We start from the raw sequence: 19,445 nt of genomic DNA on the forward strand, positions 1-19,445 counted from the left end.
CATTTTACCCATGTCTCACTCCCATTTCGGGGGGGTTTCTTAGCAAAGATATTAGAGTGGTTTGCTATTTACTTTTCCAGCTCATTTTAGAGATGAGGAAACTGAGTCAAACAGGGCTAAGTGATTTGCCCAGGGTCACACAGCTGGTAGTGGTCTGAGGCCAGATTTGAACTCATGAAAATGAGTCTTCATGTTTCCAAATCCAGTGCTCTATTCACTGTGCCAACCAATATGCCCGGGAATATAATGAAAATTGTGAAAAAAATCAGATTCTGTAGAAGACCTCAAGGAGCTTACATTCAATTGGAGTCTAGCAACATGTACATAGATAATTATATAAAAAATACATGAAAAGTAAATATAGAGTACTTTTATGGAGTGACTTTATGTAGGATGTGATATTACAGCTGAATCTTGAAGGAAGCTAGAAATGTACATGCCAGGGAGGGGGTCCAGTTTATGCAAAGTCCGGAAGATGGATGATAGAATGTCGCGCATGCTAGGATGCAGTCTTGGAACATGAAGCACATGAGAAAACACAATGTCAACTAAGTCTGAAAGAGTGTAGAGTCAGATTGTAAAGAGTTTTTAATGCCAAACAGAATTTTCTCAGTTTGCCAATTGCTTTGAAGCAGTGAAGCCCAGTGGAAAGAGCACTGGCTCTCAAGTTAGAGAACCTGGATTCAATTGGCCTCTGATGATTTTTACCTGAGTGACCTTGGCCCCTTGGTATCATTGTCCTCATCTGTAAAATTATGGGTTAGATTAAATTCCTTCTAAATCTGATTCTCTTTATATAATATACTTCAGTGTCTTTTCAAACATGTCCATGGAAATCTTTACAATGGAGTGCAATGGATTGATGAAACCCATAAATTAAGTTCTGGTGTGATTAGATGTAATTACCCCTTGGGATAAGTAAGTTTGAGTACATTTGGAACAAAAAAGAGGATGTTGAGATTGCTTTTATAGTGAATGCTGACTGTATCATGCCGAAGTCTTCGGATGCCATTGCCTTATGGAATCTGTGACTAATTACACAGTTCGATCACACAGAAGGCTGGATCAAATGTAGTAAAATTCTCCTTTTCCTGCATCTGTCAGGCATTTCTTTTCTCAGAGTATGCCCATCTTCCACCCCTTTCATGTTTCTGCAAGTCTCTTCTAATTTTGCCTAAAGCTACATCTTGAACTCACGTCAGGACTTCTGCCTCACCAGCAATAATTATCCTACAATCCTACCTCAGTCCCATTTATGCTGGACCCTTTAGGGACCCTCAGAAACACTGGTTGACCAAATAGTCATAAGTAACTCCTACCCCTGACTTTATGTATATTTCTTCCCCACCTTCCCCACCTTCCTTCCCTCAGTGTGAGGAAGGGAGGAAAAAGAGAACTCTTTCATCTTATTTCTAGTTCCCAGATCATTACTGTTAGCATCTACATTTTACCAAACAGGACAGAGTTGCAGAAACACTGATCCGTTTCCCTGATCTGTGTCTCAGAGGCTATCAGAAGAATGGCATGTTACATTTTCCTGCCTTAAAGTGTATATGGCAGCAGAAGCCTTCAGGTGGTCTAGAACTCTGAGTGTTAGAATATACTTGGAATCAAAGGGATATAGGTTAGGATCAAGCTTCCCATATGTGACCCTGGTCAGGTCACTTAACTTCTCTCTCAGGGGCAGTTTCTTCATCTGTAAAATAGAGGCACATCATATTTTGCATTTTTTAGAAATTGAAGTTTTATGGCAATCCTATATGAAGCAAGTCTATTGGTGTCATTTTTTTTTTTTTAGCAGCATTTGGTCATATCATGTCTCTGTGACACATTTTGGTAATTCTCACAATATTTCAAACTCTTTCCTGATTATTATGTCTGTTATGGTGATCTATGATTAGTGATCTTTGAGATTACTATTGTAATTGTTTTGGGGTGCCACCAACTGGGCCCATATAAAAAGACACACAATTGAAAATGTCGGGTGTATTCTAACTGCTTCATCAACTGGTCATTTTTTCCACTTCTCTCTTTCTTCTTGGGCCTCCCTATTCCCTAAGACATAAGAGTATTGAAATCAGGCCAATTAAAAATTCTGCATTGGCCCCTAAGTGTTCAGGTGAAAGGAAGAGTCAATCCATGCAGCCCCCTTCATTGTTGTCTTAAGAAATTGTTACAGCCACCCCAGCCTTCCGTAATCACCACCCCAATAAGCCATCAGCCATAAATATTAAGGCAAGATCCTCTACCAGCAAAAAGTTTATGACTCACTGAAGGCTCAGATGATGGTTGGCATTTTTAGTAATAAAGTACTTTTTAAATATGTGCTTTTTTTAGACAAAACACTATTGCACACTTAATAGACTACAGTTTAATGTAAACATGATTTTTTATATGCACTGGGAAACTGGGAAAAATTTCATGTGGCTCATTTTATTACAATTTTTCACTTTATTACTGTAGCCTGAAACCTAACCCACAAATATCTGAGCTCTGCCTATGAGGATCATTATACCAATATCTTATCACAGTCTTGGGTGCACTCATAGACACTTAATAGACACCTGTTGATTGATTATTGTATATAAAATACTCCACAAACCTAAAAGATATCTGTGTATACGTACATATATATCTATTAACATTATCATTTGATTTGCCTTACCTGAGTCAATTTTTTCATCTTCTTAAGTGAATGAATGAAAAAGCTTTTTTTGAGAAACTGCTGTGTGCCAGGGCGAAGAAGGAAATGCCAACCCACTGCAGTGTTCTTGCCAAGAAAATTCCATGAACAGTATCAGTGTGCTGTGGTCCATGGGTCACAGAGAGCTGGCCACTACTGAGCACGTGCCAGGAATCTTACTAGGCTCAGTGAATACAACTGTAAGAGTGAGACCATCCTTGCTTTTAAGGAGGCCACATTTTACTAGAGTGAGCCTACATATAAAGGGGAGTAGAAGCCATGGAAAGGTGTTCGGGTGTGAGGAGCCACAAAGAAAGTAAACAGAAATTCCCTATTTAGGAATAAAATATTGGTTGATTACTTATCTCAAAGCAAGAGGTGAAAAGGTTGGGTGTTGCTGTGGAGGTAATAACTAATGCATCAGCGATTCTGCAATTATATACAGAGCCAGAAATAACCAGTATTTCTTTATTGCGTTTAATGTCTGTCTTACAGCTGAAGAGGCTGAAGAGCCTCCTTTGCCCCTTTCCTTTCTGACCTTAACATTTGAAATCATTAATGAGATTATTAAAATTGTTAGGAATTACCTTCAATTATTTTCCTAGCAGTCAGAGGGAAAGGAAGGGACTTATATTTGAAATTCCATCTGTGGCTTATGGTCAGGATAAAATCCCCCCTCCTCCATGTAGCCTTCCCTAATTTCTCAGTCAAAGATAATCCCTCACATTAGGAATTCTCCCACTACTTTAACCCCTCAGTTTCACTTACACACACACACACACACACACACACACACACACATACACACACACATACACACACACACACACACATACATACACACACACACACACAAACGTGTTGAAATGGCGTGGCTGTACTTCGCTGCTAATAAGTATTTTAGGTGGAATTTCAACCTTATTCCAAGTCCTAGAAGCTATAAGATGGTCTTGTTGGCCTGGACCTTGAGGATGCCATTGAAACAGGGCTCTAATCAAAGAGGAGCGTATAAGTAAATTGATATTTTAACTATGAAAGATTGCCTGTGCCTAAAACGTTCTGGCATAAGATTGCAGAGATATCTCCCATTTCATCAAGTCGAGGCATCTTTTATGTAAACTATTTTTATTGCAAACATTTCCCAGAGAAATTTCAAAGAAGCATTCCTCCTCGCTTTCATCAAGTTACATGCACTGTTACGTGATGCCAGATGTCCGATGTCTTGATTTTGTAAAATATTCCAAACAAAATATCAGTCATATGATCCTGGCGAAGATTTACTTGGAAATTGGTTACAAAGGTGGCTTTAAAAAACACAACTTGTTTCAAAACACAGATGTTTTCTTATGGATTTCATCTCCTCACCATTACTTCCTGACTTCTCTAACTCGATGAGGTCCTTCATACCATCAGCTTTTTTATGATAAGGAATGGTGTTAATAAAATTAGGGGAAAATGCAGCACATTCCAAGGCTGCCATTGTCTAATTTGAGTAATCTGTTGACATTGTCTTGATAGTTCATTTTATTGCCTCTTGAATAGCAAAGGAAGATTTGTGGGGCCATTTTGCTTTAAAAGGAGAGGTTGATTGAAATTGGTAATGGTAAAAACCTTTGGATTTTAACAAATTTGTAATGACTAATATTTTAGAGGAGACTCATTTTCTTGTAGAGGACAGATTTTAGCAATTCACTGACTTGACTTCAAAAGTGTGCACGGTCTGCACAACTTTGGCACCAATTAACTGCTACTTTGAGTGATTGGGCCCTTAGGAAGGATTGGTTGGCTTACCTGCCATTGGCTAAGGGACTTCCTGATTACCAGAGTGAATGAATGGGAACTTAACACAGGGTGAGGGAATGCAGGGCTTTCTTTTTTCCTTCAAGTTTCAGAGTCCAAGCTATACAACTGGCTAGCTGCCCTTCTCTCTCCTCTCTCTTTCCTCTTCCCTTTCCTCTTGCCATAGCCCTGCTGCTATAGTATCCCTTTCCTGGGACTGCCTGCCTATCACTCCCAGGCCCAGCAGGGATGGGGAACCTGCGGAATTGAGACCATGTGTGGCCCTCTAGGTCCTCAAGTGAGGCCCTTTGACTGAATCCAAACTTCACAAGTTTGTGGTAAAATGTGGCCTCAAGACCACAGGTTCCCCAGCCCTGCCCTAAGAGATCGACTGTCTCCTCAGCAGGACTGTTCTCGGTGCCACTACCATACCTCCAGAACCCACTGTCTTTGAGACCTCCCCCTATGATTTTCCCTCCATTATCCCTGTGCACTACAATCTCAGATTCCATTGCTGTAAATTTGCTACAGGAGTAGTTTCTAATGACTGGAGCTTTCTTGATTGGGTAGCCATTTTCTCCTTAAACAGTAAGATAAATTCAGTTAATGGATGGGTATAATGTTAACAAAAACAAGTCATCGTTATCATCGTCATCATCATCATGGCTAAAATTTCTGTAGTACTTTAAATTTTGTAAACCACTTTACAAACATTATTTCATTTTATCCTCATAATGACCCTGGGAGATAGACCCTATTATTAGCCCCATTTTACAGATGAGAAAACTGAGGAAAGGTCACATAATGTCTATATCTAAGGCAGGATTCAAACTCAGGTCTTCCTGTCTCCAACTCCAGTGCTTTATCCCTTGTGGCATCTGGATCATCAAATATTCATTGAATACTCGTTATGTCAATGATCATTAGGCATAGGGACTGGAGACATCATTTTATTCATAACAGGGAGTCCTACCAGTGCAGGTCTGTGTTTTCTCTGGAACTTATAACTCATCAGTCTAAGATGTCAAGAGCATGGAGAGGTTGAGTTATTTGCCCAGGGTCACACAGCTAGAATATGTCAGTCAGGGCTTGAACCCAGGTCTTTTTGACTCAGAAGCCAGCTTTCTCTTCACTATGCCATGCTGTTTCTCATGAACTATGCTGTTCCTCATGAATAGTCATTAGAGGAAAGAGAATCAAAGGAGTCTAGCTTTTAGCTAAATATAAAAGTCTACTGCGAAATCGCGCTTGCATATGAAATGGACTGAACTTAACAAGAATTATTTCTTTTTCTTTTTGACTTGGAACTGTGACAGTTGCTTTTGTCATTTATGTTGACAAGAAAATCTTGGGGTGTGATTAGAGGAAAAGATCGTGTTTTAAATAGTTATATTTTGTTTTTATTTTTTTCAACAAGGAAGAAAACTAAAACAGGAAAGCAGAAATTAATTCTCTCTGTGCTAATGACACAGCATCGCCCAATGGAGATAAGAAGCTTTCATTAAACTTGACTTGCTTATGAAGGATTTCAGCTCCAGCATGTTTGTAGTCATCAGTATACCTTACTCTTTCATTTTATATAATCACATCCTAAAGCCAGATGAATTACTACACCATTAAGGAACTGTATATTAAGTATAAAGGCAATAAATGCACATTAATGTGATTGGCATACTCCATTAATTAGCTAGGTAATTAACTGCGTGTCTAATTGTTTTACTTGTCAAGGCTTTGTTACGGTTATGTTTATGTGGTTAGAAATCTTGCAACGGCATCCTGAATTCTGGTATAAAAAGTATTCATTGTTAGCAGGCAATGCTTAGAAAGATCTGCACTGAGCTCAGTGTCCTCAATGTTCCGAATTTTCATTCCAGCACAGAAAATACCATGATATTGTACTCTCATTACTCAGCTTTTAACAAAAGGAGTCAATGACATCAGTATATTATAAGAAGGGATCCAGATGCACCTGTTAGGACCAAAGCAAGAACACCAGTGGGTTAGTACCCACAGCAAGGAACAGGCAGCGAACTGAATATGGATTCCATTTAATCATTTCTTGGCCCAAATGAGATACTCTCTGTGACTTGTCTGTAGATAGCAGTCAATAAGAATATTGACTGAACCTAATTCTCTGTGTGAAATATTCATTGAATTTTGAGTATGAAGTACAAACATTTGTGTTAAACACACACATTCTTATCCGTTCAAGGGCACTCCTGTTTCTAACGTGCATCTCAATTAAAACAAGGGGGATGAGTGGCCTTAACAACAGATGTGTAATTAGGAACCTAATGAGTGATTTGTTAATTATTCCTCCCTGCTGTGGCTCTTCAAAGATATTTCTGTTTCCCTACTTTCTCCAACTTTCTTCCTATGCTATAGGGTAATTTATTTCAGTCTTCCTTGCCAGCCACCAGGCCACTGTTTTAATCCATTTGACTTGCCTTTGGGGATTGATCTGCAAGACCCCACCTTGTAAATGTCATTTTCTTGTTGCTATCTTGACATGAGCAAGGTTCCCTGGGAGAAGATGTGACGTACATCCAGGGAGGAGACTGAGGGTAAACAGGCAACCAGTCCTTCTCCAAAGTCCACATAATGCCTGACTTTCTCAACTCCATAGAAGTGAAAACAGTGAACTCAGTGATTTTTATAATGGGAGCCAATACTTTTTTCTTCCCTTCACTTTTTGGTAACCAAGCATTTTAAACCTAAGAAAAGATAAAGGCAGAACAGGATATCAGAAACTTTAGTGAGCCTATGGTTTCGTTTTTATCCGACAAATGTAGATGTTTGCTTTTATGTGCCTTCTGGTTCAGAGATTCCTAACATGGCGTTCCTGAATTTAATATTTGAATATTAAATAAAATTTAATAAAAATATTTTGAGAACTTTATTTCAGTATAACTTAATAAACCTTTGTTAACCACTTATTACATGTGATATCACATGTCATATATATATAATACACATATATATATATGATATCAAATAACAATTTACTGCATGATTGAATTCATGGCAAAGGTCAAGCAGAGTGAATGACCAGAGATTTAAGAGTCACCAGTCACTTGGAGTGAGGAAGATCAAGGAAAATAGCCAAGAAAAAGATATCCTTGGATGGAGATCAGTCAATCAGAAAGCATACATGAAGCTCCTACTCTGTGTTGCGCCCTATGCTAGACACTGGGGAATCCAATGATCAAAACATGTGGCTTGGAGGGAGGTCTTTCTTGGTATAGGTGAGTAGGGTGTACACATTACATAGATTCCAGGAAAGTATGATGGGACTGGGGAACAGCTCCTTGTTTAGATGCATTAGAACATACTCTATGAAAGGGAATAACATTAAAGGTAGAAACTTTCCCCACACACAAGCACCTATTTTGATTAGTAAGTGCCATTTGGCACTCACTGTGTCTCACCAGGCTCCAGTCCTCTTCACTTTACTCCCTAGGCTTTTGTTTCCCGACTACTTTGACACCAAGTGTGACTCTTTGTGCTTCACTCTCTCCCACCTCTTTCTAGTTCTGGAACTATCATCAAATTAACACTGCATTGCTACTGGAAAGAATCTGTAAATTTGATTCCCTCTGACTTCCCTCACCATTTCTTCATCAATCAGTAAACACTTATTTAGTACTTTTACTATATGTTGTGATCCTTGGAACCATAACAGGAGTTAATAATATCCAGTGCAGAGACATGAACAAATCATCATTGCTTGAGAATGATAAGAAATAGGACAAGTTCTTTGGAAACCTCATCAGTGGTAGAGGGGGAAAACTGTTGGCTCTGGAGCCAGAGGTCCTAGTTTCCAATCCTCACTCTGAATCTTACTATCTGTATGACCTTTGGGAAGTCACTTAATCTCTGTGAATCTCAGTTTCCTCATCTTTGAAATGAAGGGCTTGGACTGGATGACCCATGAGTCTCTTTTCTTCTCTACATGTATGATCAGTGATCTTCTGGCTAAGATGGGTTTCTGACTTAGAAGTTTTGTGCTTCTCAGAATCCAGAGTATTCTTTCTAGACATTTGATTTTTCCCTTCCTCCATCTGGGAAATGCGTAGTCCTCTGATAATATTTGAAATCTTAATTATTTCTAAGGCTAATATGTTAACTAATGAGCTCTCATTCATTCATAATTATTACTGAACAAAGTCAATTTTCATTTTTCTTCTTGCGGGTAATTGTTTTTGCCTTCCACTGGCACATTCCAATGGCTGCCCAGTCAGTTTGTGCTTGGGGAATACAAAGTCATTTTGTTATGAGTTTAAGTAAAGTAGAAAGACAAAGTTAGGGGTAGAGTGTAAAATCCTTTGTGTAAGGAATATTGTACTCTTGAGTCAAAAGACCTGGATTCTAGTTATATCTTTTGACTGAAAATGAGATGAGCCTCAATGGGAAGAGAGAAGCAACTGTGGTTCAGAGGCTGCACAGAAATGGGGGTGTTGGCCATCCGCTGTGCTTGGGCATTAGAAGGTGTGAGCTCTATGTTTGGGTCAGGAGCAATGGGGGGGGGCCAACATTTGGGTCAAGAACACATTTTGCTTCTCTTTAGAGAATATGTTTCCTCATGAGAGCTTGGGAAAAGTCAGTTGTGAGTAAAGTCAATTGGTCAACAAGCATTTATGAAGTACCTACTAGATACTACAAACTGTTCAGAATTTTAAAAGGTTCAGTGTATGTATTTGAGAGAGGAGCATGGAATCTTAGGGGTGCAGAAGTTCCCTCAGAGGTTAACTAGTCCAACCTGTACATCAATCCAGGGACCAGCATTTATTAAATGCCTACTATTTGTCAGGTAAAGCTAGACTGGATGTACAAATACAGTAAATAAAATTTTATCCTTTCTCAAGGAACTTACCTGTACATAAATCATCTCTTCAAAATCCTCCTTGAGTTCCCAATCTCTGCTTGAAGGCCTCCAGTAAAAGGGAACTCAATATTTCCTTAGATGACCCAGTCCACTGGGAGAGGATTGATGGTTGAGAAGCTTTTCTTGGAATCAAGCCCAGATCTTCCTCTTTGCAGCTCTTGGTTCTAGCCTTTGCTCCTAGTTCTGTAGTCTGAGATCAGGCAGGCAAAGCTAGTCTCTTTTCCGTGACAAACTCCTCAAATCTCTGAAAACTGTTGGTAGATAGACCCTCAAGAAGGCTTCCTTTTACCAGGTAAGATAGTAACTATAAGATAGTAACTACGTCAACACTACATGGCAGGGTGATCATGGTCACCAGCCCTATCCTAACCTGTTTTTTCCATGGAAACTTAGGGTGGTTATTTCTGCCCTACTTTCCTCGGGTTTTTGCAGTAGCAGTGTATGGCTGTGAGAGTTGGACTAGAAGGAAAGCTTTTGAATTATGGTGTTAGAGAAGACCATTCATTCAATAAATGGTAATAAGAGGGAAAGTAAAATCAGGAAATTGGAGGGTAAATATCCAAATGTTTTTAGATCAATTTGCTGCTTTTTGATCGTATGCATTATAATGCTTTATATGCATGTATACATTATATAATGCATGCATTATAATCCTTGAATGGCATGGATATTTGGAAGTTGGGTATATTATCCAAATGGTATGAGGAGTTAAAGGTAGGGAACCTGACTTCAGTTTTACTCTTAAACCTTATTACCTGTGTGACCTTGGCAAATATATTGTACTTATTTGAGTCTCAATTTGCTCATCTGTAAAATGAGGGGTGTTCTAGGTGATCCCTAAGTCCTTTCCAGGTCTAACCCTGTAATTCTTTGACTCTGTGTGTACATTTAGGCCCAGTTGATGGGTGAGAGTCCCTTTAGGATTTGAAATAAAAAATAAAATGGTGACTTATTTTAATTTCTCACAAACTAATGAAGTGTTCTATCTTAAATGCCTGAGTTTCCAATAGAATCTGGATTGGCAGCAAGATGTTTTGACATCATTCAAGGAAGTATTCTTAGAAAAATGGAGTCTGGGGCATTGAAGAGGGTTAAAGAATTCATTGGAATATATTGTCAACTCACCAGAGGATTTTTCTTCTAGACTCTAACTTGTATAGTGCACAACAGCGATGACCCCAGGCAAAATTATTTAGTAGGAGCAACTACCATTATATATGTTCTTTCCTACCTTTCCACTCTTTCTCTCTTTCAGTTTCCTGATTGCCTCAGGCCTTAAGCTTGCCCTCTCTGGTCTGGCACCTTTTTGCCTTACCTGATTCTCATGAAACAATATCATTTCTTGATATAAAGTCAGTTGAGTTTTTCCGAACTCAATCTTATACCTTATGTGTGCTACAATAAGCTAATCTCATAGACTTGCACATAGTAGGTACTCAGTAAATATTTAATAAATACATGAAGTTAATGATGTCTGAAGGAATTTCTACACATTTTAGCTATGACTTTCTAGAGATAACTTTTCTTATCTAATCCTTTAGTTGACTTATGTCATTGGACTGTCAATGATAATAGAAAAGAAAGTAAAATCAGGAAATTGGAGGGGAGATATTCACAGGATTATAGAATGTGAACTGATGTCAATCAATCAATGCGAATTTATTTAGCACCTAATATGTGACCAGCATGTGCTAGGTCTCTGGAATACAAATGAAATAATGAGAAAATTTCCACATTGAAGGAGCTTACATTCTAGTGGGGAAGACAGCAAAGATATATACAAGTATGCAGAAAATAAATACCAGTAAATGAATACATAGTAGTCAAATATAAGGTAGCTTGAGAGAAGAGGTACCAGCAGTTGGGATACCTGAGCTATGTCTTGAAAGAAAAGGGACCCTGTGTAGTGGAGATGAAGCGGGAACACATTCTAGGCATGAGGAACAACCGCTAATGCAAAGACAGAGAAGAGAAATAGTAAGTCATGCATGAGCACGAGACAGAGAGCAGCTAAGCTGGCTCTCAGAATGCAGAAGGGGAAGTAATGTAGAAGTCTGGAAAGGTTGTGGAGAGCCTTAAAAATTGAATAGCATAGTTTATGCTTGATTCTAGAGGTAATAGGGAACCTAGGGAGGTCACTGAATAAGGGAGTGATATGGTCAGATTTGCATTTAAGGAAAGTGCATTTAGTAGCAATAGGAAATATTGACTAAAAGTAATTGGTCCTTGCAATACTCCAAACAAGAATTAATGAAGGTCTGAACTAATGGAGTAGCTGTGTGAAGGGAGAGGCAAATTTGAGAAAGGTAGGGCAGGTAGATAGCAAAATTTGGCAATTGATTGGGTATGTATGGTGAGGGAGATAGAAGAGTTTAAGGTAGCACTAATGTTCCAATCTTGGGATCCTTGAAGGATGGTGGTGCCTTTCACAGAAATAGAAAAGCTTGGGATGGGGATGGTTTGCAGGGAAAGATAGTGAGTTCTGTTTTGGACATAGTAAATTTAAGTAGTTTCTGGGTTAGCCATTTTAAAGTATGTAATAGGAAATTGGTAATACAAGATTGAAACTGGGGAGTGGGGGGTGACATTGGAGTTAGAGATCTAGATCTGTTATAGAGATGTTAAATGAATCATGGAACCTGCTGAAGTCATCAGCAAGGTTCTTTAGAGGCAATTACATCCAGTCTTTCCATTTTTTGGTTGAGGAAACTGAGGAGCAGGAAGGCAAAGTGAGTTGTCATAGAGACATACCCAGTTCCTCCTGTACTCATGGTTCTTTTCATTCATTCTTGGTCAAGGGCACTGAGGGTTTATTACACCCACACCAAAGTACATGAATATCTACTGATATAGAGATACTGAGAAAGATCGGAATTAAAGGAATAAAATAAATTTCATGCTGCTTCTTGACAGCAGATAGAAATGCTTGCTTGATTAGTTCATATGTGATATTCAAATACTGGGACTTCATCCAGGTAAGCAAATGGCTTAGGGAAAGAGCACCAGTTGTGGAAACAGAATGCCTGGGTTTGAGTCTTGACTGTCCCAGGGTGACCTTGGGAGAGTCAAATATAACCCCTTTAGCCCTCTCTTTCTGCACCTTCAAAATGAGGCAGTTGTACAAGGTGACCTGAAAGGTCCCTTTTAGGTTAAAACAATGCTCCTAGGGGGAAGAATCACAAGTTTATGTACTTAAAACCCTTTAACTTCTGGACTGCAATTCTCCAAAGCCCCATGCATGATCTGTCACCACATCTAACAGCTGCTGTCTAAGAAAATAGCTTGTTGGATGCTTTGTAGTGACATTTGAGTGATGCCTTATTTAGTATGCTACTCCAATGGCTACTTTGTATTAATAAACATACTATTGGTGGATGGGCCTTTTGTGGGCTAGGAATTTGCTATATGAAAAGATAGGCAGTTGTATTTGTGTGAGGAAAATGAAAATTTGTTTTTATTCTCATGGCAACATAACAAGTGTTAACAGTGGGATAGCGCTTTAAGACACCAGACTATTCCCCAAAGTAATGGTTATAGAGTAGGTACTGTTTACCATAGAATTCCTGACAAGAGCTCAGGCTCCATTTTGAGCTTTCTGGTTACCTCTCAAAAAAGGGGAGAAAATGCTGAAAAAAAAAAAAAATTACAGATGTATGCCTTGATCCGCTATCCGGAAAGAAGGAACCAATGAGGAATCAACAAGCTCCTTCAATTACAGTTAGGTTTTCTGCTTGTTTGTTTGTTTCCTTTCAACATAGAATGAGCTAAGGGATGGGGGATTCTTTCTCTCTCAAATTAAGTATGAGCCAAGTATTAGAATACAGATTTTTTTAAGTCTTTGGGTTTTATTCATGTGTTCTTACCAGTTCCTTCCCTATTAAGGAAAGAAAGCAGACAGAATGGGGATAATAGGAGGAGAAGAGCTGCCCTGAAAGTATTTGATATGCAAAAATTAAACTTGTTCTGAGGTTTCAGGTATTTAATCTCACACTTAAAACCAGCTTTACATAAATAAAGGAGTAGTGAATCAACTGTGTCTTTGTCATCAATGACAGTTATGTCCTTGATAGGAGGAACTCCCAGGCGTGGAAACTCCCTCTACCATTGCAAGGCAGCAATTTCTCTGCATCCCTTAAGGAATTTGTCATGTTTCAGTTGTCATGAAGCTCCAGTGAGGTGATATATAAGGGAGGTGGTGGAGAATAAACATCTTTAAAGCACCTACTATGTGCCAGGTACTCTGTTCAGTGCTTTAAAAATATATAAACTTATTTGATCTTCACAATAACTCTGTGAGGTAAGTTCAATTCTAATCCTTATTTTATAGTTGAGGAAACTGAAATAAGCAGAGGTTAAGGGACTTGCCCAGGGTCACACAGCTAGGCTAGGATTTGAACTCTGGTTATCCTTATTCCAGATCTAGCACTTTATCCACTGTGCTACATATTTAAAGCACTTCCCAAAACTTAAAGTGTTTTAGATGTATGAGTGCTGATAAAGATGAAGATGATGTTTATGATGTCAGAGATAGTCTTATTAACATTCTAAGCATGCATGATCTAGGTGTGAGATCCTCTAAGAGAAACCTTCTGGGATGGACATATGTATGATCACAGAATCATAGACTTAAAACTGGAAGAGGGCTTTGAGATCATCTATTTTAACCCCATCATTTTTTAATTTTTTAAAATTTATTTTTCAGTTTTATCATTTTAAAGATAAGGACATTGAGACCTACAAAGTTTAAGTGCCCTGGTCATGCTGGTAGTAAGTGGGAGAGATAGGATTTGAATTCAGCTGTGGTTATTCCAAATTCAGCATTCTTGCTCTGGAGTCACACTGCCTCTCCTGGTATGGCAGTGTCTCTGCAATCCACAGAGACACAGCAGCGTGCCTCCAGGTACATAGATGTTAATGAAGTGATTCTGTTAGTCTTATTCTGAATTTCAAAGACATTAAAGATAGTTCTCTCTACTCCTTCTTCAAAAAAAGTTGTGATGTTTTTGAGTTTGCTAAAAACTAGAGAATTATGGGGTAATATTACAGTCCTCAGAGGCAGAGAACACAATAGAATTTGAGGTTATGTCAGATTCATTCTTCAGGCAGGCCTGCACTGTCTACCCCACAAACCATTTCTACCTTTTGCGCTAGACAAAAGTTATCAAATCAATACCAGGAATGAGAGGAAGCCTGGTCTAGGTGACAGAGGGCTGTACTTAGAATCACAAAAGGATAGGTTCACACCCCCAACTCATATTTACTAGCTCTCTCACCCTGGGTAAATTGCTTAAACACTGTACACAGTTCCTCAGCAGGAAGATCGCTTTGGACCAAATGGCCTAGAGAGTCTCTTTCTACATCTATAATCCTGTCCCCATTGGTTCTGAAAACTATGCATCATTTCTATTGTGGTTTGGCTTCACTACCGAAGGGAAAGGGAAAGCTAAAGAAAGAAAATAAGCATTTATAAAGTGCCTATAGATTGCCTACTATGTAGAAGTTATTGTGCTAAGAGCTTTATCGATATTATCTCATTTGATTCAGCAACAACCCTGTGAGGTAGGTGAAATCATAATCCTCATTTTACAGTTAAGTAAACTGAGGCAAACAGGGATTGTGACTTGCCCAGGCTCACTCAGCTAGTAAGTGTCTGAGGCTGAATTTGAACTCACATCTTTCCTGAACACTGTGCTACCTAGTTGCCTACTGGGCCACTTAATTGCCTAATACCTCAATATCCCTAAGATTTTACGTTTCCCTGGCCACTGGCCCCCTTCATAGGTTGTTTTCTTCATTGGAGTGTAAGGTTCTTGAGGGCAGAGATCTCTCTCTTTTTAATTTAATAAGATACATGATGTAATATAATTATTTAATATAATAATAGCTGTTCCCTATCTTTGAAACATTAAGGTCTGTTCCCTATCTTTGAAACATTATAGGAAAAAACAACAACTTGGGGGTACTTTAAATGGAGGTTGGGTAAAATTCGAATACATTAAAATCTTGCAATGTCTCTTTTGATCCATCAGAATTCAAGAAATGTGTTTGTTGATTTCTTTGCTCCCAACGAATGCTGGCTTTCCTTTCTCTCGTTTGGTATGTCTTCTTTTTGTTCTGGATTGGTCCTCTGAGTCAGGTCTGTGAGTTCATCCTTATCTCTCTACTTTTGGAGGAAGGGCTGTATCCAGAGAGCTTGGGTGAGTGAGAATAGTCCCAAAGGTCTATTTCTTGCTCAGTTCCTTCCAGCAAGTGACTGGAGATCAATGTATTCATAGCAGACTAATATTTTATGCACCTTTCCAGGAATGTGTGACCATATTCAGCTGGCTAAATAGTAGAAAAGGCACTTTTTTTTTCAGTTGACCTAACACTTCTACTATAAATAGTCTGGAGCAGAAGTTTTGAGAAAGTTTTGTTTTTAAATTTCTAAACTATTTTGTGTAAATGGCTTCTTCTCAGTGGAAGGGCATACAAGTTTTTTTTTTCCTTTCTTTTTTAAGGGTAGGTACTAGACCTGTGATATCATGCTTGTATGAAAAAACTCCTTTATGAGAAAACTCCCTCTATCCATGTAGTTGGCACCTTCTCTGAAACTTGTGGTATTAGAAATCACTGAAGGTGTAAAAGACTTGCCCAGGGTACAAAGCCAGTAGGTATAAACAGGGGAAAACCATGTCTTCCTGGTATTATAGTTACTCTTCTATCCATTACAACACATTTTCTTTCCTAAACATTTGATATTATCTTCCTAACCCAGTCAATGTCATTTAACTTCCTAGGGCTCAGTTTCTACATCTATAAAACTCTTTATGCTTTCCTGAGTACAGAACTTTCTTTCTAAAAAAAAAAGCATCATACTCCATGGAATCTTTTCAGGAGTATTGAGAGCAAAATTACAATTAAATAAAAATGATCAGTTTGGAATAAAATTCAGCATTATATTTGCTTGGAAAAAATGTATGAAGTAGGCATGTAATACAGCATAGTAATATAATAAAACAGAATGGTTTTAAATGAGAAGTATCTAAAAACATAAATGGCAGTTTTTTTTAATATTGACCCAATTGATGGTATATTAATGTCATTAATTTAATCAGTATGATTATATTAAGTGCCCACCATGTGATAGATTCTATAGATACATGGACAAAATAAGACAGTCACTGCACACTATTGTATTCTGAAGTGTATACCATATATATGCAAATATGTACACCCACATACATATACACATATGTATTTCTCTCTGTGTGTATATATGTATATGTATATATGTATACACATATATGTATAGGTATATGTTTGTGAAAATGGAATGGACCTATGATTTTATTGATCTAGTGAACCACTACCAATAATGGCTGGTACCTTCTTTGTCACTTATAGAGTTGATTAGAGCAGAGGTGTCGAACTCATGGCCAGTGGGCCTCAAGCGATTAGCAGAACTCCTCAGTGATTGAAATGTAATTAGAAAATGTTTAACAGAATAAATAAAACTGCAGCACAACAGAGGTAATGTTGACATATCCTCTGCTATCCCCTGTGTCCTTTCTGTAAGAAATATTATCCTCTCAATCTCTAGTATCCTTGACACTTCAGGTTAAAGGCCACCATCTACACGAGGCCTTTCCTATCCTCTAGTGTCTTCCACAAGTTAAACATTACTTCTTATTGATTTATTTTGTGAAGAGGAGGCGTTGGCACGTTGGATAGATTGCTTATCTTAGAACCAAGAAGGAACACTTTCAAATCTCACCTCTGCCACATCCTGGTTGTATGACCCTGGTCAAATAGCTTAACATCTTTGTACTCTGTGAGTTTAACCTACTGACGTAAACCACTGAGAAGTTAATACTAAAGACTGGAATTTGAGGCCTAGCTTTGATTCTGACTAGCAGTTTGATTATGGACAAACCTTCTGATCTCTCTGAGCCTTAGTTTCCTCAGATGTAAAATAAAGATATGAGAGGCATATAATGTAGAAAATAGAGAACTGGCTTTGGAGCCAAGGACACCATTGTTTGAACTCTGCCTCTGACACATGATAGTTGCAACACCCTGAGTAAGAACCTTCATCTTGCCAAGTACCAGAAAACTTTCTATGACAACAAATTAGAGAATAGTTTCAGATCTGCTTTGGTAGAGGGAGTTTCCTCTCTGGGACTTCTCTGTACCAATGAAATCCCAGGTTTGGATCACTTTCCTCCCTCCCCCCAAATGGTGATAACAAAATTGTCCATCTCCTTGGGATGTTGTAAGAAAAGTGCTTTTCAAGTCATTATATCAATGTGACCTCTATTTTTTGAAAAGGTTACTGGGAAAAGCTTAACTTCATTCTTTCCTTATTCAGTGTTTGTGATCTTACTTTGTGCTTATATCATGTTAAAACATCGAATCATGTAACTTTTCAGTTCAGTTAAAAATACATCTAAATAAATTCTTCAAGTCATAATGATTGAATGGACTGGTCAACTAAGTTTAGCAATCAATTGAGTCAAAAGAGACAAACGAATAACCTGTAAGCTTATGTAGGTGTGGCCACATTAAAGACTTGGTTATGAGTTGTAGCAATCTTTCCCTTATCTTCTACTAACATACAAGTTGTTACCTTAGCTACTTGTGCCATGATACTACATTATGGAAAACTCTGGAAAACCTATTTATTGTTGCTCATGGAGAATAATATATGGCTGTATTGTTGGTGTCAATTTCCACAGACAGCATGTACCGTAGTAGATAGAATGATAGAATGTTGGCCTTACCTTCAGGAATAGTTAGCTTCCTCTGACTCTTACTAACTATAGGCATGACCCTGAGCAAACCCTTTTAATCCATATCTACCTTAATTTGTTTGCAATCTGTATTGGTAAAGCAAAATCTCAACCTGGGAATTTCCTAGGCTGATGAAATCACAGTGCCTTTGGGGAGTCATGCATTCCCAAATCAGCTACCATATCATGGACCTAAAGAGATGAGTTGGGGCAACCCTCAGCATTGCTCTTGGAATGCATTGGGCATTGCTTATTTTGAAACTTTTCTTCTCTATGAAATGTCTTCAAATTCAGTCGATTTATAGTAATCTGAGTAATGTGTAGGAACCTAACAAATCAAAATCTCATTTCAGATGTTTGACACTAATGCTATGTTGACTTATTATTTTATGTGAGATTTCTGATAAAATTACAAAAATACTTCTTTGGAAATAGTGACAGAAAAAGAAAGAAATGGAGTATCTGCTACTGGGTTGACTTTGATTTCACATACATAAAGGGTCACTTGCAATTTCCTAATTGTATTACATCATATTAAAGATTTTTTTTAAATTTACAGTTCAAGAAGTGCAATTTAAAATTCTCTATAGTAGAATGAATACTAAGCAATTATAAGTAGCTTACTAAGATACTGCATTAAAAAGAACAGTTTTTTATTGATTGTAATTGGTTTTTTCTCTAAGCATTAAAGATATGGATACAGCTGGAACAATAACCAGATGTGTAATTTACAAGCAGCTGCATGAAATTTTCATTTTTACACATAAAATCACATGTATTGGACAAGGCTTGTAACTAAGATATGGAAAATAAAGTGATTTTCCCCCCAGCCTTAACAGCTGTGTAAAAGAGAAAAAAATATTCTTTATGCAGTTTCTAAGTGGCCATCTGTTTTGGGGGCCTTTTTTATGAAAAAAGAAGTTTGGAGAGTGATCTATTAATTTTTAAGATATTTCTTTGAGTGAATGATAAAAGCAGAGCAGTGTAGTAGACTGGGATCTAATCTCAGAATTACGAAGACCAAGTTTCAAGTCCCACCTATGTTGCATACTGGCACAATGAGCCTGCACAATCACCTTGTATTTCATTTCCCCTTTTCTACTTGATAAACCTGTAACTTGTAGATTGGGTGCCAGTCTTCATTGGTCAAGAGAATTATTTCAATTTGGAGCTCCTTATGCCAATACAATTATTTAACTACTCCCCCCAAAATGATATGGATTACAATGAAAAATGGAGCAACTAAGTGACACTGTGGATAAAGGGTGAGGCTTGGACTGAAGAAGACTCATCTTCCTGAGTTCAAATCTGGCCTCAGACACTCACC

At 38.1% G+C, this 19,445-nt stretch overlaps 1 protein-coding gene across 1 annotated transcript in view; it reads left to right on the forward strand.

Annotated features, from left to right (window-relative positions):
* SUCLG2 (succinate-CoA ligase GDP-forming subunit beta) overlaps positions 1–19,445 on the forward strand; it is a 319,621-nt gene that overhangs the window by 59,620 nt on the left and 240,556 nt on the right. The window lies entirely within an intron of this gene.

This window comes from Notamacropus eugenii, chromosome 3, assembly GCF_028372415.1.
Source record: "Notamacropus eugenii isolate mMacEug1 chromosome 3, mMacEug1.pri_v2, whole genome shotgun sequence".
NCBI classification, from domain to species: domain Eukaryota; kingdom Metazoa; phylum Chordata; class Mammalia; order Diprotodontia; family Macropodidae; genus Notamacropus; species Notamacropus eugenii.